This window comes from Eurosta solidaginis, chromosome 1 (genome assembly GCF_040869045.1).
Source record: "Eurosta solidaginis isolate ZX-2024a chromosome 1, ASM4086904v1, whole genome shotgun sequence".
In the NCBI taxonomy this organism is placed as follows: domain Eukaryota; kingdom Metazoa; phylum Arthropoda; class Insecta; order Diptera; family Tephritidae; genus Eurosta; species Eurosta solidaginis.
In genome coordinates, this window is record NC_090319.1 from 14273408 (window position 1) to 14289348 (window position 15941).

The 15941-nt window shown below is 36.1% G+C and overlaps 2 protein-coding genes across 3 annotated transcripts in view; both read left to right on the plus strand.

The window, feature by feature from the left end:
* The window catches only part of LOC137249644 (serine protease inhibitor 88Ea-like), a 49232-nt gene that overhangs the window by 2145 nt on the left and 31146 nt on the right, over positions 1 to 15941 (plus strand). The window contains exon 1 of one of the 2 annotated variants that reach the window (XM_067781352.1): positions 6115 to 6207. The exons of the other annotated variant lie outside the window; for it this stretch is intronic. The gene's annotated coding sequence lies outside the window, so the exon portion shown is untranslated. Of the gene's footprint in view, positions 1 to 6114; positions 6208 to 15941 lie in introns of those variants that run through there. 2 annotated transcript variants of the gene reach the window in all.
* The window catches only part of LOC137249585 (dipeptidase 1), a 704181-nt gene that overhangs the window by 2141 nt on the left and 686099 nt on the right, over positions 1 to 15941 (plus strand). The window lies entirely within an intron of this gene.

Below are 15941 nucleotides of genomic sequence, written 5' to 3' on the forward strand. Positions count from 1 at the left end.
ACGTGTTCACTACAAAAAATTAAAACATGGAAACAAAAGAAAAAACATTTTGCAATTCGCAAATGCCTTTTAGGTATTTAACAATTTTATTATTCCACCCAAACGCTTAAAAAATTTTAATACAAATTATGTGCCTCTCCACCCACTCACAGGCGCTCATGAGAGACTTTGTGCTCCGTCTTTTATGCGATTCGCGGTGATTTTGTAATATTTTGGGAAAAACCTCAAGCCGCTCAATAACCAAACATGCATGTGTATTTAAGTATGTGCTTACACGCAGCCATATGTTTCGACATTAGTGTTTACATATTTGTGTATTAGGGTGGCTCCTAAAAAAACTGTCGATTTTTAATCCGATTTACAACCCAACAAACAATGGAAGGAAAATCCTCAAATGGTGAAAATATTAATGCCAATTTAATGTTCAATTTTGTTTATCACTTGAGACTAAACATTATATCAAGCGTTAATTTTCAACTTTTTTTTATTGTTTGAGAATCATTTGAGAAAAACATTTCGATCATTACTCGGAAAATATAACCCGATCGCCAAAAGTAAAAACTTTGTTTAGTTTTCCAATAAAAAACGAAAGAAAATTCTATAAAGGTTGGAGAAAATTTTAGGTCCCAATTTGCTTTTCGGTTTTGTTTATTCGAGACAAAACATTGAAAAAATTGTTTCAGACTTTAATTTCCCAGCTTTCTATACTCTTCCCTTTTTAATTCGTAGCAAAAATTGCTTATTTTTACTAAAATTGATAAATAAAAATTTAAAAAAGCAATAAAAATGGTCCCACTGATTTCGCCCTGCAGAACTTTTTCATTTTATTCTACTTAATATGGGAGGTGTCACACCCATTTTACAAAGTTTTTTCTAAAGTTATATTTTGCGTCAAGAAACCAATCGAATTACAATGTTTCATCCCTTTTTTCATATTTGGTATAGAATTATGGCATTTTTTTCATTTTTCGTAATTTTCGATATCGAAAAAGTGGGCGTGGTCATAGTCGGATTTCGGCCATTTTTTATGCCAAGACAAAGTGAGTTCAGATAAGTACGTGAACTAAGTTTAGTAAAGATATATCGATTTTTGCTCAAGTTATCGTGTTAAGGGCCAAGAGGAAGGACAGACGGTCGACTGTGTATAAAAACTGGGCGTGACTTCAACCGATTTCGCCCATTTTCACAGGAAACAATTATCGTTATAGGGTCTATGCTCTTACCAAATTTCACAAGGATTGGTTAATTTTTGTTCGACATATGGCATTAAACGTATTCTAGACAAATTAAATGAAAAAGGGCGGAGCCACGCCCATTTTGAAATTTTCTTTTATTTTTGTATTTTGTTTTGCCATATAATTACTGGAGATGAATGTTGACATAATTTACTTACATATATACTGTAAAGATAATCAATTTTTTGTTAAAATTTGACTTAAAATTTTTTTTTTTAAAGTGGGCGTGTTCTTCATTTGATTTTGCTAATTTTTATTTAGCACATATACAGTAATAGTAGTAACGTTCTTGCCAAATTTTATCATGTTATCTTCAACGACTGCCTAATTACGGCTTGCAAAACTTTCAAATTACCTTCTTTCAAAAGTGGGCGGTGCCACGCCCATTGTCCAAATCTTTAATAGTTTTCTATTCTACATCATAAGCTCAACCCACCTACCAAATTTCATCACCCTATCCGTCTTTGGTAATGAATTATGGATTTTTCGAAATTTTCGATATAGAAAAAGTGGGAGTGGTTATAGTCCGACTTCGTTCATTTTAAATAGCGATCTGAGATGAGGGCCCAGGAACCTACATACCAAATTTCATCAAGATATCTCAAAATTTACTCAAGTTATCGTGTTTACGGACGGACGGACGGACATGGCTAAATAAATTTCTTTTTTTCGTCCAGATAATTTTGGTATATAGAAGTCTATATCTATCTCGATTAGTTTATGCCGTAACGGATTGCCGGTATGCGAACAAAGTTAATATACTCTGTGAGCTCTGCTCAGCTGAGTATAAAAAGGTCGACTAACAATCGCGGCTGGCACACTATTCGAGTCTGTTTCGGTCATTAAAAGCTTCTCAGTAGAAAAATTCATCTGCTCTATTAGACATCCAGATTGGGCTTGGAGTCGGAAATTATTTATTTAAAAATTTAAAAAACTAAAAATATTTTTGTTTTTTCCTTGAATGGAAAGTAAATTTTTTTTCACCGAAAATAATGTCCGCTAACTATATTTTTAAGATCATGACGTCAATAGATTATTTTTAAGATCGTGAATAATTTTGTTTTAAATAATTGATAACAAATTTCTGAAGGTTTAATGTGGCCACATAAATCGTTCCCGAGATGGTCGGGCTAGCACCTTAATGGTGCTGTGGTACCGGAACGTACCGGATCTATATACGGCAAAGGACCATCACATCGATAGCACTCCCCAAAGCCTTCGGGGAGCAACCTTATCGCTACAACAACAACTCACTAACTCAAAAAAGCTAAAAATGACAATATAAAATAAATGTAATAATTTTATTCAAATTTCACACAGAAGCTTACTACAATCACAATTTTTTGTTATGAAATATTTTATTTTTCTTTTTCACCTGGGGCCACTTGCTTCATTAACATCTGTCAGCAGCCCGGAAAAAATTCTACGCTTTAAATAGTTAAAATAGCAGCCCATTGCACAACTATTCACAGATGTTGGACCTAGCTAAAACAATTTTTAGGTGTTTTTCTATTTTTTTGTAAATTATTGAAGATAACTTATTTTTGATTGCCATTAGTTACAATAACAATAAAATCCGAAACAAGCAAACTCGACCAGGTTTCTGACTCCAATGGCATTCAATAGAGCAATAATGATATAATTTAGAATTTGAATTCTGTATGGAAGATTGAGTTCAATTTGGACTTTAATCTAGAAATCTTGGCATTGGGCCTACTTGCGGCACGGAAAGCTACTTTTTTCGCGGAGTTGATTTTTTAATAGCTAAACGTGATGTACCCTTATGTTCATACATACACACACATACACGTACCATATGCACGTAAGTGCGATTATTATCGTTTTGTTAATTTTACATTTTACCACAATATTTTTTTTTTTTTATCCATTGTTGCTGGAATGTTTCGTGTTTGCGTTTCATGGCTACCATTTCCCGTGCATTTACCAAAGTAACTTTTTATAAAAATGCTCTAAAGTATTAAATTATAAAATTAAAAATTGCTTGAAATAAATGTTTTCATACATTTAGAGCGATACGGGCAATCCCCGGCAAACTCATATAAGTAACCTCGAAGTATTTATATAATATTAACTGTCATTCGATGCGCCTACTGTGGACAGTAATGTAGGGGTATGTAATGGTAAGAAAGCTAGGAAATCACAAAGTCGTGGCTTTAAATAATACGGTGGATTTTGTTCGTCCGCTGTGCATATAAATCCCCAAACATGTACATTGACCTGGGTCGACTTGTATGGACGAAAGATAGAATTTTAGCTCAGGAAAAAAAGTTCCACTACACATACCCAAAAAATAATAATTTTCGAGCCTGCGAAAAAAATGGCGAAAGGGCCAATTTTTCGACCAAAACACTCCCCAAAACCCAAACAATATTATTTTTTTTAAATGTTGGAAAAACGTTGACGATAACAGTTTTAAAACAAAAAAAAATATTTTTTGGGTTTTGGGGTAGTGTTTTTCTACTAATATATTAATACTTTATGAAGAATATGTATTTTTCTATGTAAACATATTTACTCATATGTTGATCTGGATGAATGTGTAGATAAATTAAAGTTCGTAACTATAAATTCATTGAATATTACTATACCTGGGTCGATTTGTATGGACGAAAGTTAACCGATATCGCGCCATCGATTTTTCGGTAGGATTTGGGCTCAGGAAAAAAAGTTCCACTACGCATACTCAAAAAAATAATTTTCGAGCCTGCGAAAAAATAATGGCGAAAGGGTAAATTTTTCGACCAAAACACTCCCCAAAACCTAAAAAATATGTTTTTTTTTCCCCCAAAAAACTGTTATCGCCAAAATTTGTACAACAGTTTTTTGGGTTTTGGGGAGTGTTTTGGTCGAAAAATTAACCCTTTCGCCATTTTTTTCCCCAGGCTCGAAAATTATTATTTTGGGTATGCGTAGTAGAACTTTTTCTTCCTGAGCCCAAGTCCTATCGAAAAATCGATGGCGCGATATCGGTTAATAAATCGACCCAGCCTAATATGTATGCATGTATACGCTTAAATATACATGTATAGGACAAATGCGGCGGCCACCGTGGTGTGATGGTAGCGTGCTCCGCCTACCACACAGTATGCCCTGGGTTCACACCCGGGCAAAGCAACATCAAAATTTTAGAAATAAGGTTTTTCAATTAGAAGAAAATTTTTCTAAACGGGGTCGCCCCTCGGCAGTGTTTGGCAAGCGCTCCGGGTGTATTTCTGCCATGAAAAGCTCTCAGTGAAAACTCATCTGCCTTGCAGATGCCGTTCGGAGTCAGCATAAAACATGTAGGTCCCCTCCGGCCAATTTGAAGGGAAAATCAAGAGGGGCACGACGCAAATTGGAAGAGAGGCTCGGCCGAATATCTTTTCGGAGGTTATCGCGCCTTACAGTTATTATTTTTTTTATTTATACAAATGCATATAAATATGTAACAGATGGTAATTTTGATTTTGAGAATTCCTCCATTTTATTATCGGGGCCCGTATTTTTTTTGCCCCCGGGCCCGGATTTTCTCTCGGCGGGCCTGCGTAGTGGAACTTTTTTTCCTAAGCCCAAATCCTATCGAAAAATCGATGGCGCGATATTGGTTAATAAATCGACCCAGTTTAATGTACATGCATATGTATGTATACGTAAGTGCAAAATATTCAAAATCTCGGATGGAAATTCGCAAACTTCCTACAGTAATAAGTGGTCTATGGCTCATGAATTGTCTCAAAAAAAAGCTCTATTTATTTCTAGTTCAGAAGTGGACAACGCCAGCAGAGCGTGATGTACAACGAAATTTGAGCATAGAGGTTACGTATGAATGAGTTACTGTTTCAAGTAGAACCGACAAGTGATCCACTGTTCGCTTTGTTTGGTCTTATTCGCTGTGCTCCGGGCTTTCTTTCAGCAAATCTCAAATATCTCGTTTTCCATCGGACATCCGAGATAGAGCGCTTTGCAGTCAGTCATCAGTATAAAGAACTCTTTTTCTGCGAAGTAGCCCAAGATGCGTTACCATACGTAAATTTTTTCGGTTTCTAGACTACAAGTTCCCAGTCATCCTCTAAAGGCTGGAACATGGAAGCATATTATCTCGTATGTTTACGTAGGCCCGCTCAAAGCCACGCTTTCGAGTAAATTAGCACCGAAAACGACGAGTTAATTTCTCGCGGGTATGTCAATTTTAGTACTTTTCCAAAACATTTAAAAGTGAATAATTTCGTTTATATCTTTGGTTTTTTCATTTTAAAGTTATTTTTGTCTAAAGTTGCCAGTAACGTCATTGGGATAAGATAAAGAGCGAGAAGAGTAAGAGGAAAATGGGGAAGATTTACGGAAGAAATCAAGGATAGGAAAATTTAGTGGGCGGATTAGGGTAAACAGGAAAAATTGCCACTTACAGTTGAGCCATTACCTAACTATATATGTATGTTACTCAGGGGATAGGAGGGCGTTATGGCCTAGAAGGTTTCATGTGGTCATACCAAATCGTTCCCGAGATGGTCTGGCTAGTACCGTAATGGTGCTTGTTACCGGAACTTACCGGTTCCGCATCCGGCAAAGGACCATCAACATCGATAACAACCCCCAAGGCCTTCGGGGAGCGTCCTTATCGCTACAACAACAACAACTTTCTACCTAGGTGTTGCCACTGAGGGTATTTTCACAGGGTTGCCACCTATTTGAAATGAAAAAAAAATTACATGCCAATATTGGTATCAAACGAAAGGCATTTCACTCCGTATTTCAATAGAGACATTTTTAAGTAGCTTGCCACCTCAACTTATTAATTAAATTTCTTTGTATATCCACTACGATCTCGGAAACGGACCAATCGATTTGGATGAAATTTGGCACATTGGTATTGTGTTAGATCCTAGGACTTTTCACCTAGGAGTTGTCACTGAGGATTGCGGCTTGAGCCATTTGAGTAAAATTTCGTTGATATACGAAAGTTTTTGACAAGGTTTGTATTGATTTTGAACTATTCAAAAGTTAATAATGCGATTATGCGACTAGGTTATTAAGGCAATGGGTAGACGGAATAATACTACGTTCTACATAACCATATTCTATTAAAGCTTTTAAGAGGTACATTAAAGTTAAAATCCCCAATACTCGTATGTTGTAATTACCCGTTTACAACTTCTTTTTTACAAGTTCCTTTACTACATATTAGTAAAAATAGATATATTTAAAAAAGTGGAATATTTAAGCTTAAATAAGATAATTTAAAAAAAATTTAAGCTTAGCGGTTTTATTTAAAAAAATACTTACATGAAGAAATTTCTAAAAATGTGAGGCATAGCATAATCTTACTAAGGTTCAGTTGGTCTTATATATGACTATCAATAGAAATTTGACGCGTGCAACGCTTTTATTTAATTGTCGGAGCAACGCCCTACATTGATGAGGAGTGTGATGACTAGTACCTAGGACCTACCTAATTATTTTCTAGCTTTTAGTATTATTATTACTTCATGTAAGTATTATTTTCAATAAAACCGTTTAACTTAAACATTTTTTTATTATTATTTTATTTTCAAGTTTTTAGTCTTTATTTAATTGCCTATTATTTATCATTCTATTTAGTTCATTTAGTGACTAATTATTACACGGACTCTTTCCTGACAATTTGTTATTACAATATAAGTCCTCAATACATAATCCTTCCAAAGACTTTACTCGACTCTGCGCCACGTATGCTTGTTCTTCCTCGAACTTCAAAATATTTTGATGTTACTTCTACCGGATTATATGTAATATTTGTTCCAAATATCGGACATCATATGTCGCTTTCTATTCATGTATGTATTATATGTTCCAAATATGGACCAAATCGGACCACAAATACAAATTTTGACTATCTCGATCCTTGCGCCACCTAGCGGCGATTTTTTTCATAGGTCGCTTTCTATTCATGTATGTATTATGTGTTCCAATTATGAGCCACATCGGACCACAAATACGATTTTTTTGAATATCTCGATCCTTGTGCCACCTATCGAAGTTTTTTTCTTATTATTGCTTTGTCATCGGGTTCTGAACTATATTCCAAGTTTCAAGCTTGTAGCTTATGGGGAAGTTACTTAAATTTCAATTACAAAATTCGTGCCATCCAACCAGCCAACCAAACCAGCCAGCCTGTCAAGTCAAGCTAAATAAAACCATGGTATAAATATTACCAGGTAAAACCATTTACTCTTCTTGGCGGCCATAATGGTTTTTTGATTTTTAAAAAAAAATTATAAATCACTCTCTTAAACTTTGTGGAAATGCCAAACCGAAGTAAACACAAAAAAAAATTGTTGGTTTGACATTTTCATTTTTTTTAATACCAAAAAAATAAAATGCTTATGAAATAAGTAAAAAAATATTTCGAAAAGTTTTGAAACCGATTTTTATATATATGGAAAAAAAATGAGTTACCAATATAATGGATGCCTCAACACGTGCTATTTTTGCAAAGGGAAAGAAGAACGAATGTTGGAGGCCACCCCTATTGATTTTTCATTCATCCTTCTTCACTTGGTTGATACATCTTTAACCCTTAAATATGTTGAAACTTCACTTTATAAGAGATCACCAGTCTCAAGTGTCCCCGCTACTGCGGAAAAAAAATGATCTTGGAGATATTCTTTGGTTTGGTTTAGTCCTTTTCCTCGCGGTTGGAAGATACATTTTTTAATTGGCGCTTAACCGTTTAGGTGATGCTGGTCGTTGCGTAACAAGTCACTCCAGCTAACCCTGTTTCGCGATAACTGACGCCAATAGGGGGCCACCAAGAGAGATCAGACCTGCTTCTACGAACCCATTGGAGATCTTCCCATAATTTGCCCACGTCAGCAAAAACGCTGTAGCTCTTCGCAGCTTAGCTAAACATCATCGTCCAGTTGGAGTATGATTGTTCGTGGAGGCTGCATTTACCGGCTGAACGGTCAAAGTCTGCTGCCATAGTGTAGAGCTAGTGTGTTTGCCTATCCATCAAAAATATTTAAGAGAATTTGTATAAATGGTATTGATTGCCCCTCGGTATTACCTTCGCACCAAAAGTTCGTCCGAATTAGCAGATAAATTTTTGGGTCGGCGCAAAACATGTATTTAGGTGAGCCAGTTCGTAGAAAAACGAATACACGATAAGTAGTCTTCGAATTGGATGGAAAGCTAGACCTTAATCTCCTCAGATATATATCACACCAAATTGTTATTATTAGTAGATATGTATCTCTTCCGTACACCTTGGCGGTAAGTCGGGTCTTTCTTCTCGTCGCGCAGACGCTGATACATTTCTAAACAATTTGTTGAAGAAAATTCCTCAGAAGACGATCGTGGCCTAATGCTTCCTTTTGCGGGAAGCCACAATACAATTCTTGAATTGAAAATTCCGGAATGTGGTTGACCGTTGTTCTTATTTTCTGGTTATTTCCACTAATAAAAAAATTCGGTTTTGGATAAAATATCATAATATTAAATTTAGAACGCAAAAATATATGGTAATTCTATACGACAGCAGGAAACTGGTAATGCGCGTCTAAAAATACCGAGAGAGATGTCAAAAGACTCGTATTGACTTCGACAACAATAATCCGAATGCGGAAAATAAAAATTTGGTAATAGTCTAGTTGAGGGGTCGACTGCTAAAGCTGAAGACATTGGTGCTTTATCTGTAACCGTATCGGTAACCTTATAACAGCTGATTCGACCAACCTTATGAGAATCAATGCAATCGATTATTGGTACCGCTAAGGTCGTAACCGTATCGTAGCCAACCAATTGGGTTTTGGTTTACCGTCGTAACGATAAACAGCTGATTACGTTAGGGATACGACTACAGCGATACGACATACGGCACCAATGACTCCGGCTTAATACGCTAGGTGGTGCCAAAAGACGCGTATTAATCTCGAGAACAATAATCCAAAGGCGGAAAAGAAAAATTGTATCTCTGTCCGGAGATATTTGCAGTTGAAGTTGGCGATTTTCATGTGGCTGTTGTTGTGTGTACCCACCAAAAAAATTGTGCATCACCGTGGCGGTAGCCACGGTTATACCACACACCCGGACTTGGCATGGCGTAGCCCATGGTTATTTTTTATAAGCGCGGCCGAAGGCCGCCAACGCAGAAAGGTGTTCTGCGCAAAAATACTATGGATCCCACCCCCGGTTTCGGAGGTACCCACGGGTCTTTTTCCGGTTTTTCGTTAATATCTTTTGAACGAGTTAAAATTTTTATTCTCGGCCTTCGGATTATCAATACTGATGTCAAGACGCGTCGTTTGACACCTCTCTCGATATTTTTGGTAGCGTATTAGCTGTCGACCCCTCAACTAGACTATTACCAAAAATTTTAGATCGTTCAAAATATATTAACGAAAAACCGAAAAATGACCCCGGAGTGCTCCGAAAACGAGGGTGGGATCCATAGTATTTTTGCGCAGAACACCTTTCCGCATTGGCGGCCTGTCGCCGCGCTTATAAAAAATTACCTTGAGTGGGTCCAGCACCGGTTTGGAGACCAAAACTATATCCGCGGAAAACACTTATGTTCACAATTTTTTTTTTTGGGTACCACAACAACCACATGAAAATTTTCAAAATTTCTTTTACAAATATCTCTTGACAGACCCAAAATTGTTTACCTACGCTTCCGGATTCGCGATCCTGGATCCAAAACGAGTCTTTTGATACCCCTCTTGATATTGGGCGTGTATTAAGAGTGTCATGCTGTGTGAGTGTATAGAATTACCAAATCTATTAAAGTTTGTTATATTTTTGTTATGAAAACAACACCAAAATAAAAAAATGAAAATGTGAGAGCAGTGAGAATTTTAAAATTTTTTGAAACGTCATTTCGGCTCTCACCGGTTTTACCTTGTAATATTTATACCATCAATAAAACCATTTAAAAAACCAAATTTTTAAATTTTTTAGCATTCCACTATTTTCTTCCATTTTATAGTAATCGTTATTTATTATTCAATAACGTCATTCAGCGTACTATCCCGCAATTTTTGTTTAACTACAGCCAGAATGAGAAAACCCCCAAAAAAACGATCTTGTACTTCTCTTGCGCTTTTAGTATAACGATATTTCTTTCGTTTGTTTGTTTTTCAAATACAAACCAGACTTCGATATTAAACTATTATTTAAACATCTTTAAGCTATCAGTCATTAGTTTGTCGTTTTTTATAGTTCTTAGTAGTTTAATTGCAATTGTCTGTGTATACATATATAGTCAGGTATATAAGTATACATACACCAAATTCTTTATTTTGAAACTCGTGCATAGTTTCTCATTTGGCACAGCAAATTTTGAAAAGATATTGTCAGATATAGTTTGTCTGAAATTGGAATGCAAAAAACATGATCAATGGAAAAGTGTGAATACATTTTTCTCATATAACTGAAGCTGATTGCGAAATTGATCCATATTTTAGCAAAAAAAATCATAAGATTAAATTTTACGAAAGCTACAAAAATATGTGAACAGATTTTTTCTCCAGTAACGCGTTTGATACATAGGTTAGAACTTGGTTTCCCTATCTTCTTCTATATATGTATATAAAAAGAAGTGTACATTTTGATTGTCACTCCATAACTCGAGAACGACTCGACAGATTGCCATGAAATTTTTAGGAAAGATACATGAAGGAGAGATGATGGTTACTTGATTTTGAAATCCCAAATCGGATTAGCCATATATATATGTATATAAAAATCAAATTCCGTGTGTGTGTGTGTTCGCTATGGAAACGTCTTTCCCACACATCAATCATCACCAAATTTTGGTTTTGGGTTCCTTCGATCAACGGGAAGGTTTTATTTACTGCATAACTTTGAAGGTATACATGCCAGAACATTGAAATTCAGTAAGGAGTTACTTGAGGTCAATCCTTAACACCACCAAGAAAATATGGAATTGGGAAAAAGGGGGCGTGGCACCTCCCATGCATTTGGAATATATTATACTGCATATATCTGGATGTCGTAATGATAGGATAATTAAAATTGGTAAGGAGCTATGTGACGTTAAGTCCTAAAACCTCCAGTAAAATATGGAATGGGGAAAAACTATGGCTGCCGTACAAACTTAAGTTATTTTAACACCTAAAGTTTGACTGCATCGTTGAGTTTAGCTGTTATGCCTTTTGGACGTTTAGTAATCTGCCGCTGTTAAAAAAATTGTTTAGCTTCAGTCTATCTACATCTTCTATAAAAATCAAATTCTGTGTGTGTGTTCCCTATGAAAACGTGTTTGCTATACTTCGATCATCACCAAATTTTGCCTCTAGGTTCCTTCGATCAAGACGAAAGTTTTTCATATTTCAGAAGTAAGAATTTTAAATTTAAATGTTTTTGTTTTTTGGCTATGCGAAAGAACTATCTTAGCTCCCAAAAATGATCATGTTAACAAAATCAATGATCGCTTTCAAAATCAATTTCCTGGTGAAGTGACGAAATATAAATCGATTGACACAGTTACAGATGAAGATAAAATTGTGAATTATCCAAATGAATTTCTATACTCCTTAGAACCAAAAGGAATGCCTGCGCATATATCAACTTTGAAAATTGGCTCACCAGTCATGCTTCTTCGGAATGTAATCAAAGCAACAATCATCTGCGGTAAAAGCAATACAATAATATAAAATAAGATACAAGAATAAAATGTTTTAACAGAAAATTTGAGCAAATATGCGTACAAAATTCAATTCAATTTACAGAACAATAAATTAAATTATCAACAAACAAAACAGAAAAAATAACGCAACATCCATCCGATCTCGGGCGTTACAACGTGCGCCTGGTAAAGCTAGTACTTTTACAAAACAAAATTTTTTTAACGGCCTAATGTTCATACATACGTACATGTGCTATATAAAGTAAGGCATTGTTAAAATCGAAAATACATGCTTTTGGCGGTTCAGCTTTTTACTTCCTAACTACTTACTTATGCACATATTTAACCAACCGTGTATGTATTCATCAGCCGCAGATCCGGCTTAAAATTATTATGGACAGATTGATATAATTTTTTTGGCAATAAGAAAGCGAAAAAACACAAAAAGAGGGGTATTAACTACGCACTCCTAGTATATACAATAGGGGTCTTCATTTAACGTAATGATGTAGGATCTGTAGCGATACCTGTTAGTTTTTAACTTGTTATTCTCTTTTAATAATTTTATAATTTGATCAAATTACTTTTGCTTTGTAATTTCAAATTGGAAAAAATAAAATTAATTGAATTTAAGATTTCAGAATATCTACAAATTATTAATACTGGATACGTATCCTATAAATTGGTGACCCCGAACGCTTTTTCCAGCTACACAACTTTCCTCGGCAATTCAAAGATCCTTAAGAGAATTGTCATCAACTTTTAATTATTTCATCTCCGTTTTCCTTTGTTCAACGCGATGTTCACATCTCCTCCAATGACCCGCAGCGTTGCACGAGCACTGAACGCTCCAAGAGATCAGAATGCAGATCAAGAAGAGGAATTTTCTGATGCAAGCAACGTTGTGAATGCAGATTCACATCAAGCAAACGGATTCGCAACTCGTGTTCTCGTTCCAAAATTACAAGGCTATGAACTCAATAACGTGGAATCATGGTTTCGTCGCTTAGAATCATTTTTTATCCTTCAAGGAATCAATTCTTTGCCATCATCACAACAAGATGATGAAAAGTTTCACGTGACAATCATCAATTTGGATGAGCGGTTATATGATCAAGCATATGATGTGATTACAAATCCTCCTACAAACGAAAAATTTAGGACGCTTAAAGATACAATTTTAGCCAAGTTTTCTTCATCGTCCGTCGCACGTTTAGAGCAATTGGTATCAGGTATTCAGCTCGGAGATAACAAACCCAGCCACATGCTAACCCAGCTGCAACGTACAAACGTAACAAGAGACCAACAATTAATCAAGGATTTTTGGATGCAGCGTCTGCCAACTGCTGCGCGTGCGGTCATCGCTGGCGTTGCTAAGAGCAGTCCAATGATGTCCATTGAAGATCTTGCTCTTGTAGCCGACGAAATCAATGATAACATTAAGAAGAATGAAATAACTGAAATCGATTTTCAATCTTCCTCTTCGAACGTTAGTGCCATTCGAGACAACAGCAGATCCTTATCCGAACGCATGGCAAAAATTGAAAATTCGTTAACTCGTTTGGAAAAGATGTTCAACAGCGATCAAGCTCAGCCTAACGCTCGACGACAATCAAAATCATTTTCTCAGGAAACTGAATCTAAAGTTTGCTGGTACCACAACAAATTCGGGGAAAGTGCAACACAATGCAAAGCACCGTGCTCTTTCAGCTCAAAAAACTGAATAGGTTGGCGATGTATTCTTCAAACATCGCCAAGGATGAAAAAACACAACATTTAGTCAATAACAATAATCATCTCACTTCATCTATTCGCCTCTTCGTTAAAGATCAATCCTCGGAACGAAAGTTTTTAATTGATACTGGAGCAGACGTTTCCGTAGTCAGTGCATCTTCGTTTCAGATCTCACATTCAAAAACATTCTCATCTCAACTTTACGCAGCGAATAACACAGCTATTTCTACTTTTGGAACCGCTCATTTATCAATTGACTTGGGTTTGGGACGGTCTTTCCAGTGGAAATTTGTCATCGCACAAACCAATCACAACATCATTGGTGCAGACTTTCTCAATTATTTTGGTTTACTAATTGATGTCAAAAATTCTCTTTTGATTGACAATCGCACCAAATTAAAAACAAGATGTCTTCATGCTTGTGGCATTGGAACAATATCAATAAAATCATTTGATTCATCGTGCAGGTATTCCGTTCTTTTATCGAAATTTCCTGATATTACTCAACTCAATAAGATTGCTGCACTACCAGTTGAGTTTTCAACAACGCATGTGATTGAAACTCGCGGAGCACCTGTAACCGCCAAACCTCGAAGACTCACGGATGAAAAGCTCAAAGCGGCAAAGGAAGAATTTGCCTTTCTCACGAAGGTTGGCATTTGCAGACCATCAAAAAGTCCTTATGCATCACCCTTGCATATGGTTCGTAAATCTAATGGTACATGGCGTCCTTGCGGAGACTACCGTGCACTTAATGCACAAACTGTTCCAGATAAGTATCCACTTCCCCATATCCAGGATTTTAGCAACATAATGTACGGTAAGTCTATTTTTAGCAAAATAGATTTGAATAGGGCATATAATCAAATACCCATCCGTGAACAAGATATTCCGAAGACAGCGATAATTACTCCGTTTGGTCTTTTTGAGTTTACGCATATGACATTCGGTCTCTGTAATGCTGCTCAAACTTTCCAGCGATTTATGAACGAAGTTTTGAGAGATTTAGACTTCACATTTTCATATCTTGATGATATCTGCATCGCATCTGAATCACGTTCCGAACATATCAACCATCTTCAACAAGTTTTTGAACGACTTCAAAAATTTCAGTTAACACTTAATCCATCTAAGTGTGAGTTTGGAAGAAGTGAACTAATTTTTTTAGGGCATCTCATCTCATCGGAAGGGATTCGTCCCTGTCCAAAAAAAATTGATGTAATCAAAAATTATCCACTTCCTACAGTTGCTATGGAGCTAAAAAGATTTTTAAATATGATAAACTTTTATAGAAGATTTATTCCTCGCGCTATTGAACATCAACAACCTCTTATTGATTTAATAAAGGGTAACAAAAAAAAGGACAAGACTCCAATTAAATGGGACTCGAAAACTCTTCAAAACTTTGATGCGTGCAAACAGGCACTAATTAATGCAACGCTTTTAGCACATCCGAAGTTGAATGCGGAGATTGTTTTATGCACAGATGCAAGTGAAACAGCTGTCGGGGCTGTTCTACATCAGATTAATGCTGGGCTAACTCAGCCTCTTGGTTTTTTCTCCAAGAAACTTTCGAATGCCCAAAAAAAATATAGCACTTATGACCGCGAACTGCTTGCCATTTATCTGGGTATTAAGTACTTTCGGTTTGCATTGGAAGGCAGAGATTTTGAAATATGGACTGATCATAAGCCCCTTTCATTTGCTTTCACTAAAAAACATGATTCTTCTTCTCCACGTCAAATTAGGCATCTCGATTTCATTGGACAGTTTTCTACTCGTATCGTATATGTACCAGGCGAAGAAAATATAACTGCGGATACGTTATCTCGCATCGAGTCTTTAAAATCAGATCGCGACGTTATTAATTTAGAACATATGGCAGATGCTCAGCGAAATTGTCCAGAATTACAGAATTTTCTTAACTCCTCTACCACTTCTCTAAAACTTAAATCTATTCAGCTGCCAAATTGTTCAAAACCAATTGTATGCGATTTTTCTATACAGTCCGCGCGGCCTTTTGTTCCGAAGTCGTTCAGGGAGAAGGTTATATTGAAATTTCACAATATTGCACATACCAGCGCCAGATCCACTTTCAACACTATTCGACAACGTTTTGTATGGCCACATATGCAATCAGAAATAACAAGGTTCGTAAAAGGCTGCATTCAATGTCAACGGTCTAAGGTTAGTAGGCATTCTGCATCACCGTTTGGAAAATATTGTCTTCCATCACAAAGATTTGAACATATCAACATCGATCTTATTGGTCCACTGCCACCATCAAATGGTTTTCAATATTGCCTTACAATCATTGATCGCTATACCAGGTGGCCTGAATCAAT